Source organism: Urocampus carinirostris, chromosome 3 (assembly GCF_059441175.1).
Source record: "Urocampus carinirostris isolate Australia breed hairy pipefish chromosome 3, RoL_Ucar_1.0, whole genome shotgun sequence".
NCBI classification, from domain to species: domain Eukaryota; kingdom Metazoa; phylum Chordata; class Actinopteri; order Syngnathiformes; family Syngnathidae; genus Urocampus; species Urocampus carinirostris.
The window spans coordinates 35,031,317-35,051,920 of record NC_142351.1 but is presented as its reverse complement, the minus strand read 5'-3'; the positions used below and the strand labels follow the sequence as shown (position 1 = coordinate 35,051,920).

The following is a 20,604-nucleotide window of genomic DNA, read 5'->3' as shown; positions in this document are numbered from 1 at the left end:
AAAACTACTTAACAATGGGCAGCGTTTGGAAAACTAATTGGAGAGGGAAACAATAGTGAAAGAACCAGTGTCAATTGCACACATGTAACCAGATTCTGTAAGGCATTGGCCACAACGTCACCAACTTTTCCACTGAAGCAAACGAGTAGAAGAGTACAAAGGCACTGCAATCCAGAGTTTGTGATCACTTGTCATAGGCTGGCACAGAATGAGCCAATCTATACTGGGCCACAAGGCTATTGTACAGACATGCGTGCGCCTCACACAGCAGAACATGCCAAGAAACAGCTGGCGAACTGGTTTGCGATAGGGCGGAAGAGAACATTTTTGATTTGAGACATGCAGAGGAAACCCAGTTTAGCATAATGTCTCGAACTCTCCTTGATGAAGTGATGGTTACAAACAGATGTTAGCAAACTATAAAAGGAACTGCAAAGATGAAAGCTCCAAATATGGTACAATACAGGTCAGCTAACCTGTTAATTAAAAAAAGTTTACTTTAAAAAAGAAAAACTGGCAACAATTCTGAAAAAATATCAATTGGAATTTAAGAAGCTCTGGGGAAAAGATGTTCAGCACAGCTGGAGTTTCAAATCTCTTGCGATTGTCACCATGATAAAAGAAATAACAACAATAGCTCATGGAAATTGGAATGAGCCATGCATTTAAACGTAAAACATTTTATTCCACCTGCAATAAAAGGCAGGTATCATCCCTGGATGCACACACACAAAATGAAAAACACAACATCGTGTCATCTGTCTTTCCAAACAGGCCAACACCTGTTTTACGCCTTTACTGCCATTGCCTCACAATCTAACCACTTACATTATTACACAAGCGTGTAAAGAAATTGCAAAGAAATGTGTTAGCTGTTTAAAGGAATTACTAGGAGACTAAAATGTCATCCTGCAGGGGGCTCACTGCAGACTGAAATAATTTTTGTAAATAAACGTTTCAATGTTGACAGCTGTGGGCCATTTTAATGGAGAGGTCAAAGAATCAGTGACAAAACCTACCTGACACAGGATGAAATATGCTTGACTGCTCCGGTTTATAGCTGTACAGTGTTTTTGTTGGGTGTTGATTCCATCTGTAAGGACAAACAAGGAATGCAGAGTAAAAAGCAAATCAAATGTAAATACGACAAGAGGATCAAATTGTCACAGATATCAGTGTAATGTATTACTGAGCAGCACGTGAGTAACGCTAAAGTCCTGCTTCCATATCTGTTAACCTCAGCCAATTGCAAGTCTCCTTATTAAGTCATAATAAACCTAACAAACACAACAGTACACATACTAATCACAAGACAGATGATCTAGAATAAAAACAATGATAATTTGTTTATACTGTAATGTTCATTTATTCACCAAGTAAATGCCAGACCGAAGATCAAATTTGCTAAGGGAGTTCAAGGTTCACGCATTCCTTAACTGTTCGGGTCGTAGGGGCACCAAGGAGGACATAACTCTGGACATCCTTCTCCACTGTTGATGGTCCTTGCCTATTCTTGAGTCGTGGCAAAGTTGGCACCAGTCCATTCCTTAATGTTGCCGGTGTTATGCCGAGAAATGCATCCCTGCCAAGATTTGCATCCCGTCGCTACTATAACCACTTTTACCTCGTTTTATCTCACTTTTATATCACTTTTCGGGAATGTAATGGCGAACATATAACCAAAACCACTTCGTCTTGCATTTGTTGGGAATGTAATACAATTTAAACCATTCCGTCTTTGTATTTGTTGTGAATGTAATCGAACGGTAATGCACACCGTATACAAATCACTTTTGAGAACTGTTATGCACTCTACCGTAAAGCTTATTATACTGAAATAAGCTTTACGGTAGAGTGCATAACAGTTTCAATACGGGCGATTTGGATAGAAAAAGGCAAAATAAACATGTTACCTGCTCATAAGTGATTTGTATACGGTGTGCATTACCGTTGGATTACATTCACAACAAATACAAAGACGGAATGGTTTAAGTTGTATTACATTCCCAACAAATGCAAGACAAAGTTGTTTTGGTTGTATGTTCGCCATTATATTCCCGAAAAGTGAGATAAAACAAGGTAGAAGTGGTTATAGTAGCTAGGGGATGCAACCTCGGCAGGGATGCATTTCTCGGCATAACACCGGTCCAGTTATTATTTTGGTCCTCCTCTCCTCCTGCCCATTTACCGCGACAACATTAGCAATATACGATGACGTAGTCGTCTGCTACCAATGACCGAGACGATCCGGATTAGAGCCAAAATGGGCAAAACGAGATGGTTCTAACAATAACCCGATTTTTTTTTTATTCCAGGACAAAAAAAAAGTCTTATACGCCGTACACAATTTGAAAAGAACAAAAACGTATAGCATACACGTACAACTTAAAAGTTGACGGGTATGTGTTTCTCGTGATAATATAGGTTTACGATGCGTTGCTTTAATCGACATTATGCACTTTCGTGGTTGCCCTCAGACAATGCGAGTCTAATGTTTAACCCTATAAATAAGAGTAAATGATTTACAAAATGTTTGTGTTGGTATTGTAACCGCCAACGGAAGAAGGCAGTCTCAAAAACTCACAATCCTGCAAGAAGTGATGGGAAAACTAGGTGTGATTGCTGTGCTTCTTGATGAATGAAACCAAATAGTAGAAGTATATAATAATATACTGACCGCCAATAATAACCAATGACGAACTAACAAATTCAAGCGTTGAATTCAATTTCTAGAAACGTGACTTGCAACGTTTTTTTTTTTTTAACTTTTTATTTCTCACACCCATTTTGAAAGCCAAAACAAAGAACAGAACAATGTATGTTTATGAGTAACAATCAATAGTAAGTATTAATATTGTGTAGAGGTTTGATTCCCCCATCTTACATCAACCCAAAATATATGCACTTGACACACTCATAGATAACAAAAGGAACAACAAAGAACAAAAAATGCTATCAATAGAAAATAATAAATGCTCATACAATAAATCCATACAATATATATATATATATATATATATAAACATATATACACACATATATGTATGTGTATATGTGTGTATACACGCATGCACACATGCACGTACATACATAAAATTAATAAACCAAAATATACACACGTTTAATTGATTGAAATCGACAAAACGACACAATGTAATGTATTTGATAGGCTCGCAAAAGTGCAGCGGGCGAAAACACCTGCACACCCTGGTCGCTTTTCAATCAGTTAGCAACACAAAAAGAGCAAAACTAACAAGAGGAAAGAGAGACAACAAACTTCCAGCTGTTTCTACATCAGTCTCCATACCTCGGAGGACGTTATCCAAAACGAATGGACCCCAAACTTGTTAAAGTTAATCCAGCTAAAGTCCAGCTAGCGTCGGTATATCCGAAAGCCGAACTAGAGATGGCAAACCGGTGCTGTTGTCAGTAGGAGGAACGAGAAATAAAAGTCGGAAAGAAGTTGCCGAAAGAAAGTCCAGCCCCTTCTAGGACAGCCCTTTTCTCTTCCTCCTCCTTCTCCGGCGATTTTGTGCTGACAGGAATAGTTCAAACAAGGCGGGCTTCACTAAAATAGCTTCATTTGCGACGGTCCTGGATGTTTTTCACTGTAAGGAATTAAATTCCAATTGGAAGCGCGTCAAAGTCAAGCAGCGCCTATACCAGCTATAATGTAATGCTGATTATGAGTTTCTTCATCAACATGAGCAGGTGAGTGCCTTTAGCCTCACCCTGGCTCCATCTACTGTTAGTCAAATTCACACCCACCAGTTTTTTACAGTCTGAATAGAAGCTGATAAATCTCCCCAATAATTATTTTAGATGCAATTGAAACAGTTCTAAGACACAGGCTTATGGGAAATTGAGTTTGAAACCTCAAGGCAAAAGAAAGGTGAGATCTCATCTCATCAGCTGCACCGCTTATCCTCAGTAGGGTCGCGGGGGTGCTAGAGCCCACCCCAGCAATCATCGGGCAGTGGGCAGGGGACACCCTGGACTGGTTGCCAGCCAATCACAGAGCACACAGGGACAGACAACTCACTCACTCAGTCACACCCAGGGACAATTTGGACCGGCCAATTCACCTGAAATGCATGTTTTTGGAATGTGGGAGGAAACCGGAGTGCCCGGAGGAAACCCACGCAAGCACGGGGAGATCATACAAACTCCGCACAGTAAGGCCGGGAGCTGGATTTGCACCCACGCAGGAGGTTCCCACGACCTCAGAACTGTGCCGCACACGCGCTAACCACTGCGCCGCCGTGCTGCCGAGAGGTGAGATATTAGGCCAAAATGCAGCCCGAAACTTTTGCCAAATCGGGCCTACCATGTCGAACATTACTTTTGGGTTCGGGCCATCCCAGCGCAGCTTGTGTCTGAGAGCAGCGGCACCATCCGACCTGTAGAAGCTTTCGGCCAGGAAGAGGGGGTTGGGCGACAGCAGCCGAAAACACCCATTACAAGTCAAGTCAAGTTTATTTGTATAGGCCAGGGGTGGCGAACATGTGGTTCTAGAGCCGCATGCGGCTCTTGGCCAATAAGAATGCGGTTCTTTCCCTCATCATATTTTCTATATACTGTGGCTCTTTGCCTTGTTTCATGTTTAGTTTTTTTGTGTGTGTATTGAGGGTGGACACTTTCCTTGAAATCAACAAAAGAACAATACAGTACTTGTTGTATTGTAAGGAGAGGAGTGTGTTATCTGAAATAATATGTTTTTAATTGTGTGTTGATACGATCCATTTAAATACATGGTAGTATCGATCAATAAATGGTAGATGGACTGCTTTTACATGTTGCTTTTCAAGTCACTAAAGACTTCCCAAAACACTTTACAATGTATTCCACAATAATCCATTCACACACCAACACCAATACGAGAATACCAATATTTGATACAATTATTTTTACAGTACTTGGAAATGATAATTGAACACATCTCCCTTGAGTTAGTTCATAATTACGCTAAACATGGCACTTAGATTTTAGGCACTAAAATGTTTTATTTTTCATTTAATAACTACAATGTAAACTTCAACAGTATAAACCACAATATAAATATTTTTATTACATCTGTTTCTGAACAAAAGTCAAGAGAGTCAAACCATTGTATTTTTCACATCTGTTCAGCTGCTCCTCTTCCACTCTTTGCACTACTGTACAGTACTCATAACTATAATTATTTACCTACCATTGCACATCCATATTTTTTTTTTTTGTACTTTATATGACCCCCCACTTGCCTGTTTCACGCTACAATTTTTTAATTTTTTTTGCACTGTTGGACATAAAATCCCTTTTCAATACTCCAACTCAATACTACATTGTCACAATGACCCGGATCAGGAACACCTGTGTTCAGGATTTGGCGCCAACAGCCAGGACAGCTGATTGGCGCACCCTGTACATTTAAATCCCCAGCTTCCGGTAACACTTTTATCCGATTTTACTATGCGATCTGTTGCCATCTGCTCAGAAAGCCCGTACCTCCGACTCTTTGCCTGCCTCCTGTTTTTCTACCTGATCTCCGTTGCCGACCCGTTTCCGAATCTGCCTACGACCTGCCCTGCCCTCCTGACTCCTGATCGCTCTTCCGAACACAGCGACACCCTTCTTCTCCAGCCCCAACCAACAACACGACGACTACGCCTGTCCGCGACCATTCCCGCCAAGCCTTCACCCGCCTGTCAAGTCTCGACAATCCGTCAAACAACGGATCGAAGATTCACGTCGTGTCATTCCTTCCTTCCAATAAAAACCAAGAAACGAGTGCAAGTGATCTCAGTTTTCCTTACATCCTGCCTGACATACATATTTATATCTGTATATTTAAGGAAACTGTGCGGGTCAGATGTATCGACATTTCGTTCTGTATACATGTGTACAAGAATGACAATAAAGTATATCTGAAGTATAACACTATAACAATGTGAACAAGCCAACTAAAATACCTCCTATTGCACAATATTTTGAAAATAAGGTTAGTAGAATTAGAACTTTCTTGTAATGGCCTTGAAAATAAAGTTGAACAAAGACAAAAATAAAATCAGAAGAATGTCAGGATAAATATGCAATAATATTTACAAAGTAGTGCTTGGAGACGGGCATAAGTTGTAAGCGCATCGTAATATCTCCAGAGAGAATCAGCGCTTTGAAGGAATTGGTGGAGAAACAGTAATAGTGGTCCGATCCGGGTATTGCTTAGTAGATAGATGGATAGATAGATAGATACTTTATTCATCCCCGCAGGGAAATTCACATAGTATTGATAATATTGATTTTGGATCAATCTGCCAACTCCTAATCAAAACAAAGAATGGGTGGGTATTAGAACTAAGATCTTTGGCTCAGACCTGAACCCAGTATAAAATGTCAATCATCAAGTCGGGTCGGGCCAAGCCCGGCTTGTTTCCCGATGTTTTCTGTTTTGTTTGTTTTTATTTGTGGATGATCTGCACAGATGCACTTACTTTTACTTAAGTTATTATTTGGATGACTCATTTTTCACTTCTATTTGATTTATATTATTCTGAAGTAGTTGTACTTTTACCTGAGTAGCACACTTCGAACCTGCACCTCAGTGCACACTTTGGCACCAAAGTACGCATCACGGCAAAATGTAGCTTCGGGTTTACTTCGTTCCCGGTCACTCAAATCAAGTTAATCGGTCAGGTTTGGGCGGGTTCGAGCTTTTATACCCGCGGGCCCGGTCGGGTCGGGCTGGATCTCTTTAGCCCCGTTTTTACCTCTTGTGAGTACTGATACTTGGAATTGGTATCACTGCCCATGCCTGCCTTGTTTAAGTTATTTCTTGCTATTTACAGACCAAATGCCAACAGAAGGTGACAGACCAAGTAAAAAAAACTATTTCAGAAATGGCCAGATATAGAATGTATCAAATGTCATCGTAATTAAAGGGTAAGTATGTGTTATTTGGCAACTAGATGGCACTGTATTGTGTTGTGCAACCAAGAACGAGTGCTAAATGCACAAGTTGGAATAAAAACTACCAAGTCTCAAAGTGGCCAAAGCTCCCAATTGTTCTTCTAATTTATTTAGCCAAGACTTTTGCAAGCTTTTGGGTTTTTTAGGGTACCGGTAGCAGCAAGATGGTGAATAATTATGCTACCTCCCATTTCAAAAATACACCTTTATATGATAGACAAATCAATATGTTTTAATGCAATTTTTTTCTATCACTGGAAGACGCTAGAAAATACACACCTTACTTTAATTTATTGCTTTACAGACACCAAATGACAGCAAAGAAATCTATTACAGAACCGACTGACACAAGGTGTACAAGATATATTAATATTTAACACAAATACTTAGTTTATTAGTTTACTTTTAGTTTATTTTGGGTATAAATTTTAGTACTAACATCTTTTTTTTAACATTCAGATCGGTTTTATTGATGCCCAATGATATTGCCCAATGATGCCCAAAGATATCAATAAAGTAGTCTTTTAATAAGCCTTAGTTCTAAAATTTCAAAGTATGAATCATCAGTTTCAGGCTTTGCGTACTTGCTATTATTTCTCCTATTCTTGATGATACTATAATCAGATTGCAGTTGTTATAGACACCATCAAAGCGATGCAATTATGTAAAGCGACAGCACAAAATGTTACGTTGTCCTTTTTGGATTAGATCAGAATTGATTTGTCTCCGACCCTAACATAGATCATAAATAACAAATTACCAGGGAAAATAATACCAAATGTGTTTACTGCTATTGTGTATTTTACTATCGCACCTTGCTTATGACTAGCCGATAAACAGCAGAATAATAACACCAGGTTGTTTCAAGAAAGTTTAATTGTTAGTGTACTATATTTGAAATTATGTTAATGTAAACCTGAAGCTCCTGTGGACTTGGACTTTTCTACACGTCGTTATTACGTGCGTTGTACAAAGTGGCCGAGATGGCTTATTCCATCACTTCTTCAGACAAACATAATACAAAATTTCAGCAAAGACTTGCAGTGTCAGTGCAAAGTTAACAGATATCCCTGCTGAATATTCTCATCAGTTTTTGAAAAATGACATTATTTACAAAAGGAAGCTAAAGGATTTCAAGTATTTTGATTAGAATGTGTTTCGTACCCTATCCCCAGTCTTTATTTATGGGTCATTGAACTACATTAGCTTAAGCGTCTGCAGTCTTAAAAGGAAGAACATAATGCTAAACAAACTAGAATAGGTATTTTGTGGAAATTATGTAGAGTGATAGATAGATGTGTAATGCTGGGAAATTTACCGTATTTTCCATACTACAAGTCGCACCCAAAAACCCCAAATTGGATGGAAATGTTAATGTGTGCCTTACAATCCGATGCACCTTGTGTACAGGACAAAATGAAAATGCTTACCAGAATATTATTATATTTGTGCAAATTTTGAACTGTCAATAATTATAGCTGATAATGGTGCCAACGGGGATCAAAACCCGATAGCGGCAGTATGAGCACCAAAACATGGCCACCAAAGGCATAGATGAAGAAGGAAAAGGAAATAGGTCTTTACTCATTTTCACACTATTTTAGGTCAGTACCATTTACATTCTAATTGACAAACGTTGTTTAATACATTTTGCCATGTGTTTCTGTATATCTTTCAGGACAATCAAATTACTTACCACAATGTCTTCCCCTTCATTTAGTTCAGGATCTCGTGTGCTTTTTAAAGACTTTGCGAGACGGCAATACAATACAGTACTGTATTTCAGTGGTCCCCAACATTTTCTGTTCCACGGACCGGTTTAATGTCTGACCTTATTCTCGCAGCTCGGACCAACAATAACATCGACAATGTGGTACTGTGACTCAAAAAATTGTTATGATGACATAAAACCTAATGCCTTTTTGTGTGTCGTCTGTATCTTTAGTACACTAGTGGATAGTATCCAGCGCTTCCCCTGCCACAATCCAGGTTCGATTCCTTTTGCATCAAATGTTTTGCTCTCGTGACCAGCAATATATTTCGACTGATCAATTGATGCGCAAATGTGGTACTTATTTAGTTCTATCACAACCGAGGCCCTTAAAGTGTGTTGTGTCTTATATATGAAAAACATATCACAAAAGACACTTTTAAGGGGCGCCTTATAGTACGGAAAATACAGAATTTGATAGAGACATTGAAGGATCTAATCATTGCACACTCAATTAGGTAATCAAGGTGTATGTAAAAAAACACTGCTTTGTTTTTAAATAATTAGTCACATTGATCTTTTTCTTTTTTGTTGCTGTCCAATTTTTGTGTGCTTCACCCACACTTCTCAAAATTCCCCCACTTGAAACTATGCTTTTTTATCAGCAAAACTATCTTTTGTATTTGTCTTCTCATTTTCCAACCTGTGCGTAGGCCAGTTCACTGCATGATGTATCTGAGCAAGAGCGAAACCAAGTATCGAGCGTACATCTACCTCATAGGGGGTGCACCATTGCTCTCGGAGTTTCCAGCGTCTTTCTGCAGGGAGAAACCACAGCACCTTTTCCATAACAGTTCCTTGCATGGGTGTGTAGTGCTACCTGCTTAGCAATGTGCTTAGGTATGCATGTGTATGCGCTTGGTCCATTCAATTACACAATCTGCCATGAAGTCTGAATCACATCCGGTTTCAAGCTGAAAATAACAAAACCACATGGTGACAGAAAAGCAGTGCAGCAAGCAACCTCCCACAGGGAGTGAGTGATATAAGCACACGAACCTACACACAAACATATGGCAGCAAGTTCATATTTCCCACAAAAAAAAACACAAATTTTATGGATTTCCATTTCAGATGAGACCCTTCATTAAAATGTGTTCCATTGATTACTTGCAAGTTGATCCTCAAAACTTACTCATGGAAAAATAATTCTAATTAGCAGTAAAACTATGAGATCTCAAAATACTCCACTATCTGCCTAAAGTCACCAAATATGGAGTTGTCTAAAAACTTAAAATAACTTAAAAATAAGGAGATTTAATACTTCAAGAGTGACAATTATTTTTTCGACTTTTTTTGGCATTATATGGTCATAAATGTGCATCCTGTCTATTTTAACAAACAAATTTATAAGTTCCTTTCTCAAAATGTCAGGTCCAATCATGTGCGCTGACAACCTTGCTTACCATGCATATATATATATATATATATATATATATATATATATATATATATATATATATATATATATATATGTATATGTATGTATTTGTGTGTGTGTTTGTAATTATCTACTGTATGTTGGGTATATGCATGGGTACTTTTACATATTTAGCATTAAATAAACAGTTTTTTGTACGAACTGCCTCCGTGTCAGGTAAATTACAACAAAGTAAAATGTTGTCGTAAGATTGTCAAGAGGGAAAAAATGTAATAATGAATAGGGGGTGGAGGGTGGAAGAAAGAAAACAAGAGAGAGAGAGAGCGAGAGGGGGAAACAGATGGAAGGTTGAGAGCACTATAATAATGTTTGGCCCTGGCCTGCCAGCGGGGTCTTTCCCCTTAAGAAGCCAACAGGAATGTAAAGAATGCTGCATGAGAAGAAAAGTGAAGGGGAGAATAAGAGGAGAGAGAAGGTTTGGGCAAGTTATGATAAAGGAAACAAAGATGAAGAAGGTGAAAACAAGATCAGAATGAACAAAGTCCATAAAGTTTTTTTCCTCCTCAATTCAGAAGATAAGAAATAACACGAGTATCAAGTGTCTGAAAATGTGTTTTTGTGTGTTATGATGGGAGAGTATGAGGGTGGGGTCAATGTAACCCTTTTTTCTCTGTGCTTGTTTTTTGGTTCACTGGAAAAATCACACCTGTGATACCCAACACAAACACAATCCCATCTCAGCATGCACTCGCCTTTTGAGAAAACCTCTGCTACGTTCTCACACCGCTCATTTGATGGTCATGAGGTACAGTACAATTTCTTGAAAATTACAGTGGAAAATGAGATGTCACATGAAGGCTTATGATTCGCAGTAGAGCACAAATAGGTCATACATATTTATTGTGCTCATAAGACTTTAAACGGCTATTTAAGGACATGTCTTGTGATTTTAAGCCCTTTAACAAGAAACCATAGATGTTAAATGATACTCTCTTATGGTTGCTTGTTATTCAAATGTTTTCAAAGCAATTATTATCATAATTTTTTTTTTTCCCTTCTCATATTCTGTCTTTATCAATTCATGGTTCACGGATCCCTTAACAGCCTGGGTTGTTAGGGCAGCAATGAGGATGTAACTCTGGACAGCTCTCTTATCTGCTGACAGCCCCTGGCCTGAGGTCGTGAATGTAGCATTGTTGGCACCACTCCATTCCTTGATGTTGTCATCCCATTTCTTTTACGTTCTTCCAATCTTTCTGCTCCCTTCAACTGTACCGTGGAAAAACGTTTTTTTGCCAGTCCTGATGATCTTGTGATGTGCAGGACCATAAAACTGCAGTTTTTGTCTGCGCAAAGTCAAGTCTTTGTAGTGTCCAAAATGCCCTCTGATGGTTGTAACATGGGCTAAGTAGCTGATGCCTAGAAGTTTCCTGTAATATTGCAGCTCCATGGCATGGATTTTTTTTCCCATCTTTGCTGTGAGAATCTGTCTCTCATGTGTAGAGAAAGTAACCAGCGTTTGATCTTTGCTTTCAATGTAATGTTGTTGTCTTTCCAGATGGCCTCAAGTCTGGGGTGTGTGGCTGTGGCTTGAGCTATCCTGGCCATGATTTCTGCTTCCGAAACCTCCTCTGATATGTCAGCTCCAAGATTTTTAAATTTGGTGACAGGTTCAAGTTCCTGGTGGTTGATGGTGATGTTTTAGGTGTTACGTTGTGTTTAATTACTATACTATTGAATAATGTATAATTGCTTTATTGAATAAGTTAAACTCAGAAAAGACTACACCACAGCACGCTAGGTTGACTCCATTAGAAGACATTAATCTCCATACCTGAAATTACCAGAAATGCGTCATGAGCTTGTGTGTGTGTTTGTAATATATTAATATGGTTGAAAGCTTGAAAAAGTTTATTCGGCTGGATTTTAAAGGAAATGCCGTGGCATGGCTACACGCAAATAGAATTATATGAACAAATAAAACACTGTAGACAAAATCTTTCAACAAGTTGGGTCGCACCAACAAATCAATAGTCAATTTTCTTTCTTTCTTTGTGGCTTTATGGCAACATAATACATTATTTTAAAGAACAGGCTAATAGATAAAAATACAAATCAAAAGAGGAATATCATCCCGTAGCAGATTACGACCCTCTGTAGATAACGTGTTTCAAATCTTCACCAACCTTTCTACACAATGCTATGGACAGACATTTATTCATTCCAACAGGAAACAATTTATATCAACTTTAGTGTGTGAGATGGGAAACTTGAAAACTCACTCTGGTTGAACATGAGATGGGGTTTCCACCAAAGACAAAGTAGGAGACACATCTATGAGGATGACATTAATCGAATGAATTACAACCTGTTTTGGACAGAAGACGTTCATCCGACAGTATGTGAAGTCAACCCCGGCTGCAGCAAAGACACACTGACCACATAACGATGAGCAAACAATGCACAACAACCTCGGGATGTTTGCCGTTATAGCGAGTTGTTCACAAAACAGCAACCACAAGACAGTCCCAAGAATATCAACCTCTCACACAAGCATATACACAATGATTGAAATCTCACAATGCAAAAATCTAGAAAAAAAGTCTTTGAATGTGTGTAGGAAAAACCCTGGCAGGCCAAATATAGCTCTCTGCTCTCAATAGCTATCCCCCACCGAAGGTTCATTGCTCTGTGTATTGCTGTAAACAATCAACTGGTAAAGGAAAAGGACAGAGAATGCTCCCCTATGGCTACTATCACTTACTTAAGCAAAATATAAAATAGTGATATTGACTTCCCTTAAACATGTCACTCATTTTTCTTTGTCAGAGTCAAAGCCCTCCAAAATAAATGAATAGATAGATAAATAACCTGATTTATAAAGTATGGGTTACAAATAAATTCCACAGATTAAGCTAAGAAAGAAATAATAAACAGTTTAAAGTGTGAAATACAACCTCAAATACTCAGAACAAGTTTGTATGACAATGTATTAAGCGTAGTTTCTGTTTGTCAAAGTTTGCCTTGGAGTTTATGACACTTTTATACACAAACGCTAAGCCCGGATAGTTGTGTTTTTCCATCACTAGCTGTGATGCTACAGAGGGAGCATACACAGTCTGCATGCCCATGATAAGATACGGTTACTTTGTTTTCTCAGTGAGGAAATTTATTCTGGCCGCTAAACTGATTCGCTGATTCAAGCAGGAGTGTGGGACATGATGGAAGCATGGCACGGCCGTCTCGCATAAAAGGAAGCATCACGTCTATCAGTTTCTGTCACTAATGATTGATGAAAGCAGAGTTTCTCAGCTTGTGTTTTCTCTGGTGTTGGCAGTGAAAGGTTACACCTCGCTTCTCTGCCGTGCCCTCTGCGTAACATTAAGAGGCCGAACGAGAGAGCGTAAGAGGGAGACAGATGGGTTTTTCCTCGCAGGATATCCTGTTCTATGTAGAGCTGCTGGGCCCACTCTGACCTCTTCACCCCTCTTGAACCATGACCTGCACATAGTTTATGCTCCTATCTTCAAGATTTCTAATTTGCCACTGAGCAGCAATAGCCCTATATGGTTTAATTTATGATTTTTCTACTCCCCAGTTTTGTTTTTCCACTTTTACTCAGTCTTCTTCAGTCTTGCATTGTTAATTAAATTTGATCCATCCCTGTTCGCCAATTATTTTTAAAAGTATTAAATAATACATAATATTATATATCCATCCATCCATTATCTGCATCGCTTATCCTCAGTAGGGTCGCGGGGTAATATTATATAATATTGTATAATAATAATATATATTAAAAGTATTCTAAAGTTGTGAAAAACACTCATCTAAATATCAAGTGCCTCCTAATGATAATATGTGTTTCATAAATAAGTTTCTCATTGAATAAATGTTAAATGGTTAGTAGTGAAATAATGCACCTGCTGGTAAATGGTCAAGTCAGGGCAAAAAAAGAAAGGTACAAACATTCAAGTCGTTTGCCATTTCTTTGTTAGGAGAAAGATTTAAAAAAAAAAATCTCTCTTTTTGATCACTTCCCTTGACATGTTCATTCTTTCTTCTCCAAAAATATAAATGGCAATAGAATATTAATATATATAGTAATATTCACGCATTAGCACATTTGTTATATCACCATCCAATTTATTTTATGCAGCAGCTACCATAGATAGACAGCAAAGGTAAATTCCCAATTTGTTATTTGAAATGTTAAAAGATTGGTACAACATTTTACATACTCCAAAACGCAGTTGAGTGTTTTGGCTCAATAAAATTGTATGTTTTATTCAACCTTAATAGTCATATTTTTAAATTTACATTGCATTTGTGAATTTATCAGAAAAGCATATATATATATATATATATATATATATATATATATATATATATATATATATATATATATATATATATATATATATATATATATATATATATATATATATATATATATATATATATATATATATATATATATATATATATATACTGTATATCCCCGCGACCCTACTGAGGATAAGCGGTGGAGCTAATGAGATGAGATGAGATGAGATATATATATATATATATATATATATATATATATATATATATATATATATATATATATATATTCATCTTGGTCATTCTGCTCTTTGTTGTTTATTGCCTGATGATGCTTGTTGGCCTTGCCTTTTCGCTGAAATGTGTCCCTTACTTATCCAAAAGAGTAGAAAGAACAAGAAGAGGCAAAAGAAAGTTCTAGACGCCCTTTTGTCTCTTCCACTTCGTCATCATGTTAGCCTCTGTCCCTCTCTCCCAGACGGCCCTCCCACCCTGGGGTGTTACTGGAATTCATTAAGACAGTGATGAATAGTTGCCTGTGTTTTTGTAAGCGCAACAGCGCCAACCCCGACCTGCATGGTCAAAGCAAGAGATAACCAAAAGTTTGCCATGATTACGGGAATCATTAGCCAATCATCCACTGACCTACTGGTTAACCCTGAGGTCAAAGTACCACGGGGTTCACTAGTTCCCAGGTGGCTTACCATCCGGCAACTTCGAAAACTAAGTGGTGTAGTGGCGCTCTTGCAGGCAGGTGACACTAACATCCAAAGAACAAACAAGCACATTTCTATTCGTACATCCCCATCTGTATCCCTGCGTGTGCGCCGTTTTAAGTGTACACGCATATGGTCAAGTGATAATGATCCCAGTGGACCAAGCAAAGTTTGCTCAGATAGGCTGCAGTCGAAATCTACACTTCCTGCTTCCTGCGGTTTGAGGAAGTTCTACCATTGCTGTCCTCTTATCACTAGTTACAGAGCCTATGCAACGGGAGGAAGACTGGGTGGGAAAGGCAAAGAATAAAGGGAGGGTGGTCAAGCCTAGATAAAGTAAAATTGTACAAATTTTGAGATCCATTGACTCACCACTTAAGGGCAATAAAATGACAAAGGATAATGTAATGACGGTCATTTAGCATTTATTAGAGTGCAGACCAATGCCAGAGTTGAGCTTCTAACCCAAGTTGTATTCCCAAAGGACATTGCGGTTAAGGAAAACCAATAAAGAAACATCAAGTCCAAGTCATTCTGTGATTTGCTTGATACTGATGATTGTTTCAGTGTTGATCTGTAAGTCCGTCACATATACCGTGAATATATATAATGTCGGTGTTACTGCATTGCCCTGCTTGGTCAGGTGCAAAGCGGTTGATGCAGCTATATAAACAACCCGCCATACTGCAAGTCATGAATGCCTTTTTCAATTTCCAAAATCACTGACCTTCATCTACCTCCAAATGTGCCTGCTGTCTTCAGCTGTATGGAACTTGTGAGGCAGTAGGTTTACAAACAATTCATAGGGAAAACATGAACAGCAACGGTCACTCGTTTTGCTTCCTTTTGCCAAGACAAGGACATTATTTCTTTTTGCCATTGGTCTACTTGGTTTTATTGCATCCCCCAAATGTACATTATTGTGTTTTCCTGTCTAATAAGTGTTAATTACTTTATTTAAGCCGTATTCCATATTGTATGATTTTTATTTCAGTTTATACCTATTCTAAACCCCTGAAGACATGACGGGCTTTGTAAGTTTGCTGCTCTATTTTGTTGTTGTTTTTATATATCGTTGCAGCTTTTTACTATGGCTGTGCGTAACCAGCCAGTCCCAGGGTACACAGAGACAGACAACTCACTCTCTCATTCACACCAAGGGACAATTTGGACCGCACAATTAATCTGGCATGCATGTTTTTGGAATGTTGGAGGAACCCGGAGTGCCTGGAGGAAACCCACACAAGCACGGGGAGAACATGCAAACTCCACACAGTTGTTAAAACACAACATTATTTCAATTTGATTGTGCAAATGGGCACTAACAACATGTGCTATTGAAAGATTGAAGAATTAAATCAGGTAAATTCAAGTACAGAATTCACAGTCTAGTACCGCCACAGGTTTTACTACGACTGGACTGAATTGATCTAAAGATAGTCAGTTTCATAGCTACTGCAAAACTTTATGTTGCCTTCTAGCTAACAGACAACAGGCGGTGGCAGGAGAGCTTTTTAGAGGTAATATTTTTGGGGCTATGAGAATATCTGCAGGTTGTGGTCTAATTGTGTCCGGTTGCACCTGATGAAGAGAAAATTTAGTGGAGAGAGCAGGGGAGAAGAGGGGGGCAGATGTTTTGGTTCAGGGTGGGGAAACTTTGAGCTGTGATCGTCCCAGATGGACCCAATCCACTCCCTCCATTTAAAACAGCCTAAGGCTTCTTGTAATTTTTGCATGCATTTTCCTCTTTTTAATTCTTTGATAGAAACACTTCCATGCACTGATACAAATCATGTTGCTGGGCATTACAATATACTATTTATCTGTTATTGTTTTCATCTCTATGTCCCACATATTTTCAGCACCCTTTGATTCCCTACTTTCTTCCCCCCCGAATCACTTGCCTAATTTCTGCTATTTCCAAAGTAAACACACCACTAAATATTGAGCTGACTCACTTCCACTGGGGGGCTTTGTTTCTCATTTTCCCAACACCGCAGCAACCCTAATTCCTCTCGGGGGGATTTTATTTTTTTTTTTTTAAGTGTTTAACAAAGAGAAAGGTTACAAACTAGCCATGCAGTGTTAAATAAGAGTATGTGGCAACCTGGTATTTTTCATGCTTTCAAATAGTCACTGTTTTTTTCTTCCCTTCTTTCTTTTTTGGAGAGCGTGGGAGCGCCTCGGATAAACCACAAGGCTCAAAACAACAGGAGGAAGCCGGTAACTTGAGTAACTTTGACCGGGGAGCGAGGGAGAGCAAGCGAGGTGGGGTGGGGTGCTGGTTCAGGGGCAAGACCAGAACGGGGGGGTAGAAAACGATCCCCAAAACATTCTAAAGGTGAATACTGACACTTTTCACCAAACAAAGGTGCCAGTTGAGTTCTACAAGACACCGAGAATTTAGCACAAATTTACCTGTTGCATTGAAACTGTGTACACTCTAAACACACTCAGGATGAATCTTCGTCCGAACGCCTTACCAGTGTGCGATGCTCTCATTCAATATCAGGTTCCATCAGTCCAAATTCTGGTATGGTTCGGTCCAAGGAGATCCACAATGCTAGGAAGTGTCATACACGCACATGTGCAGAGCACATACTATGCACACACATGCACTGCATCAGTTCTCCTTGTCCAGTTGAGAAAGTCAGGGGCTGCAACAAAAAGCAATAGGAGGGTGGAAGGAATTGAGGCTGAGCAAAAGAAAAAGAGAACAAGATTAACCCCCACAGTGGACTTGTGGACTCTATTTCTCTCTCATGCACACTTACACACACATCTACACAAGACAGATGCTGTGTCGTATCATTGACTTCTTGTGATTCCCTTAAGTGGCAACAGGGAGGGAGGGAGTCATGGAGAGGAGTCGGTGTGTGTCCGACAAGCGTGTGTGGCAAAGTAGTTCAGAACAGATTAGGGTGGGGAAAAAGCACAATGAAAGGAAGCACAATTTTAAACAGAACAAATGGCCCGGTAGACATTTGTGGCCCACAGGATGATTTTGTAGTGGCCCCACGGTATAATGTCAGTGTACAATATCGTATGTCAGTTACAGAAAAGCATATATCAAAAGGAGTACCAAGTAGTGGTTAAAGAAAAATATATCCTGCCATAAAGAGAAACATGGGGGATGACAACAGCCAATTTCGAATGATTGTTATTCCAGCCACTTGTCCTCACAAAGTCGGGGGTATCAGAGCCCTTCCCAGTAGACACAGGAACACCCTGGACAGGTTGCCAGCCAGTTGCAGGGCCCTAGGATAGGGGGAATTGTTTATCCACTTAGTCATAGCTCGGGGCAAGGTAGACCTCCCAATCATTCACCATGCATGTTTTTGGGACATGGGAGGAAATCAGAGTGCCTGGACAGAACCCACTTAGGCACAGGGAGATGCACACTGGTACCTGGAATTGAAGTCGACATTTTGATGTGCTTAACCAATCATGCACTGTTCAACCCAATTCCCATCAAATACATTTTTGTTTGGCCCTTTTGTATAATGAAATGCAACTCAAAGTGATACAGTGGAACCTCGGTTTTCGAACGCCTCTCAGTTCGAACAAATCGGAGTCCGACCAAAAATTTCGAGAAATTCTTGCTTCGCTGTTCGGTCAAAAAAGTTTTTTACGCTAGGATGCGATGCTGAGCGGCGTACGGGTGTAGGTCGCTCTTTTCGTGACCAACTGTTATCGCGTGCGGACGTGCTTCGTTTTGCTTTCGCTTTTAATATAGGTGTACGAAGTGTTTTAGCCCCTAATTATGCCTGCGAAGAAAGTCAGTGCAAGCAGCAAAGTTTTTACAGGTGAAAAAAGAAAAGTAGTGCGTACAACTATTGCATTTAAGAAATAAATAATAGCAAAATATAAAGGTGTGCGAGTGTCTGATCTTGCTAGGGAATACCCCACTGTCCACCTGCGCCTTCTGCTGACCACCACAAAGGTAAGAAATCCTATTCATAATTCTTTTCTTTATCCCTTTTTTTTTCAATTTTACACTTTCATGTTAGCGTAATCTTTCGTACGGAAGATTACGATAACGCGAACGTACGCCTGGGTTAGCTTCATGTTTACGTTAAACATTCAAGGTAAACATTCAGGGTGTTGGAACGGAGCCCAACATTCAGGGTGTTGGGACGAAGCCCCCTTTCCAATGAACCGCTAACCACTTGTTGTGGAGACCCGGGTGCTAAATGATTTGTAAACGACCTGATTTTTTTATTTTTACACGTTCATGTTAGCGTAATCTTTCGTACTGAAGATTACGATAATGCGAACGTACGATTAGCCTGGGTTAGCTTTATGTTTACGTTAAAGATTCAAGGTAAACATTCAGGGTGTTGAAAAAGATTAAAATGATTAACATTATTTTTAATTGAGAAAATGATTTCGGTGATCGAACAAATCGGTTTTCGAACAGGGTTCTGGAATGGATTATGGTCGAGAACCGAGGTTCCACTAAATTTAAAATGTCATTGTTACAATACAAGAAAAGAAAAGTGTCATGATTTTTTTCGTTGAGTACGAGATCATATTGCAAAGACTGGAGTTGCACAGAGAAAATCATGATACTCAAGATATCAGAAATGGTTATTCAACCCAGAAATCCGAGTATGTAAAGTAGCAGGGACAAAAAGATCAAACCATCAATAATTTGCTCCATTTTTTAATTTAATTCCCCTAAAAAGAATCCGAATAATTTGAACTTTTATTAACAGTAATTGATTTATAGCCCAGACAAAAGGAAAGGAAAAAGAAAAGAAATCAGAGCTAAATTCTTTATTTGTAAAATTAAGTCAACCACTGTGAAAAAAACACCAGCAGACGTTTCAATTCACATTTTAAACTACAAATGCAAATATGAATGTGTGATCGATTCTCAATTTAAACTTAAAGGTGAGAAAATGTTTTGCCATCTCTTCCACATTGTTGTATGCGTCCCTACCAACAAAAAACAAAGAGTTTTGAAAAATAGAATACAGATTATTTTCTGACATTGCAAATTTCGATGAATGTTTACAATTTCCCACAGTCACTCTTCACAATCGGGCGAGAGACTCCAGAAAAGTGAAAGTTGCTATGACTGCAATGCTACAGCCAGCTTTTTATTTGATCTGGTTACATCTCCACTACTTGTTATCAATAAAAAAAAACAGTTCAAGACGATTAAATATAAGATCTAAGACAATGTCATATTCTCTTGTGCACACACATTCCCAGCACAACCTGTCAGCCATGACTCCCACACAAGTCTTACCACCGCCCCCAAGCACACACACACACATTCTCCTCCGCATTAATCATATCTAGTGATAGGGGCAGCCTCTCCGAGCAGTCGCTGGCTCCCTGCAATGTGTCTCACAAAGGCCGTGTGTTGTAAGCTTGCTCTGATTACACACACAAGGAGCTGCATTACGCTCGGCTAACTCAATTTCCTTCCCCTCTGGGTCAACTTTGGTGTGTTT

The 20,604-nt window shown here is 39.0% G+C and overlaps 1 protein-coding gene across 2 annotated transcripts in view; it reads right to left on the bottom strand.

Moving 5' to 3' along the window:
• hdac7a (histone deacetylase 7a) overlaps window positions 1–3,655 on the bottom strand; it is a 63,244-nt gene extending 59,589 nt beyond the window's left edge. The window contains exons 1-2 of one of the 2 annotated variants that reach the window (XM_088331610.1): window positions 3,308–3,655; window positions 1,020–1,093 (exon numbers count right to left, since the gene is read on the bottom strand). The gene's annotated coding sequence lies outside the window, so the exon portion shown is untranslated. Of the gene's footprint in view, window positions 1–1,019; window positions 1,094–2,584; window positions 2,641–3,307 lie in introns of those variants that run through there. The other variant, XM_088331611.1, reaches the window with a different exon arrangement.
• Window positions 3,656–20,604: the final 16,949 nt, after the last annotated feature.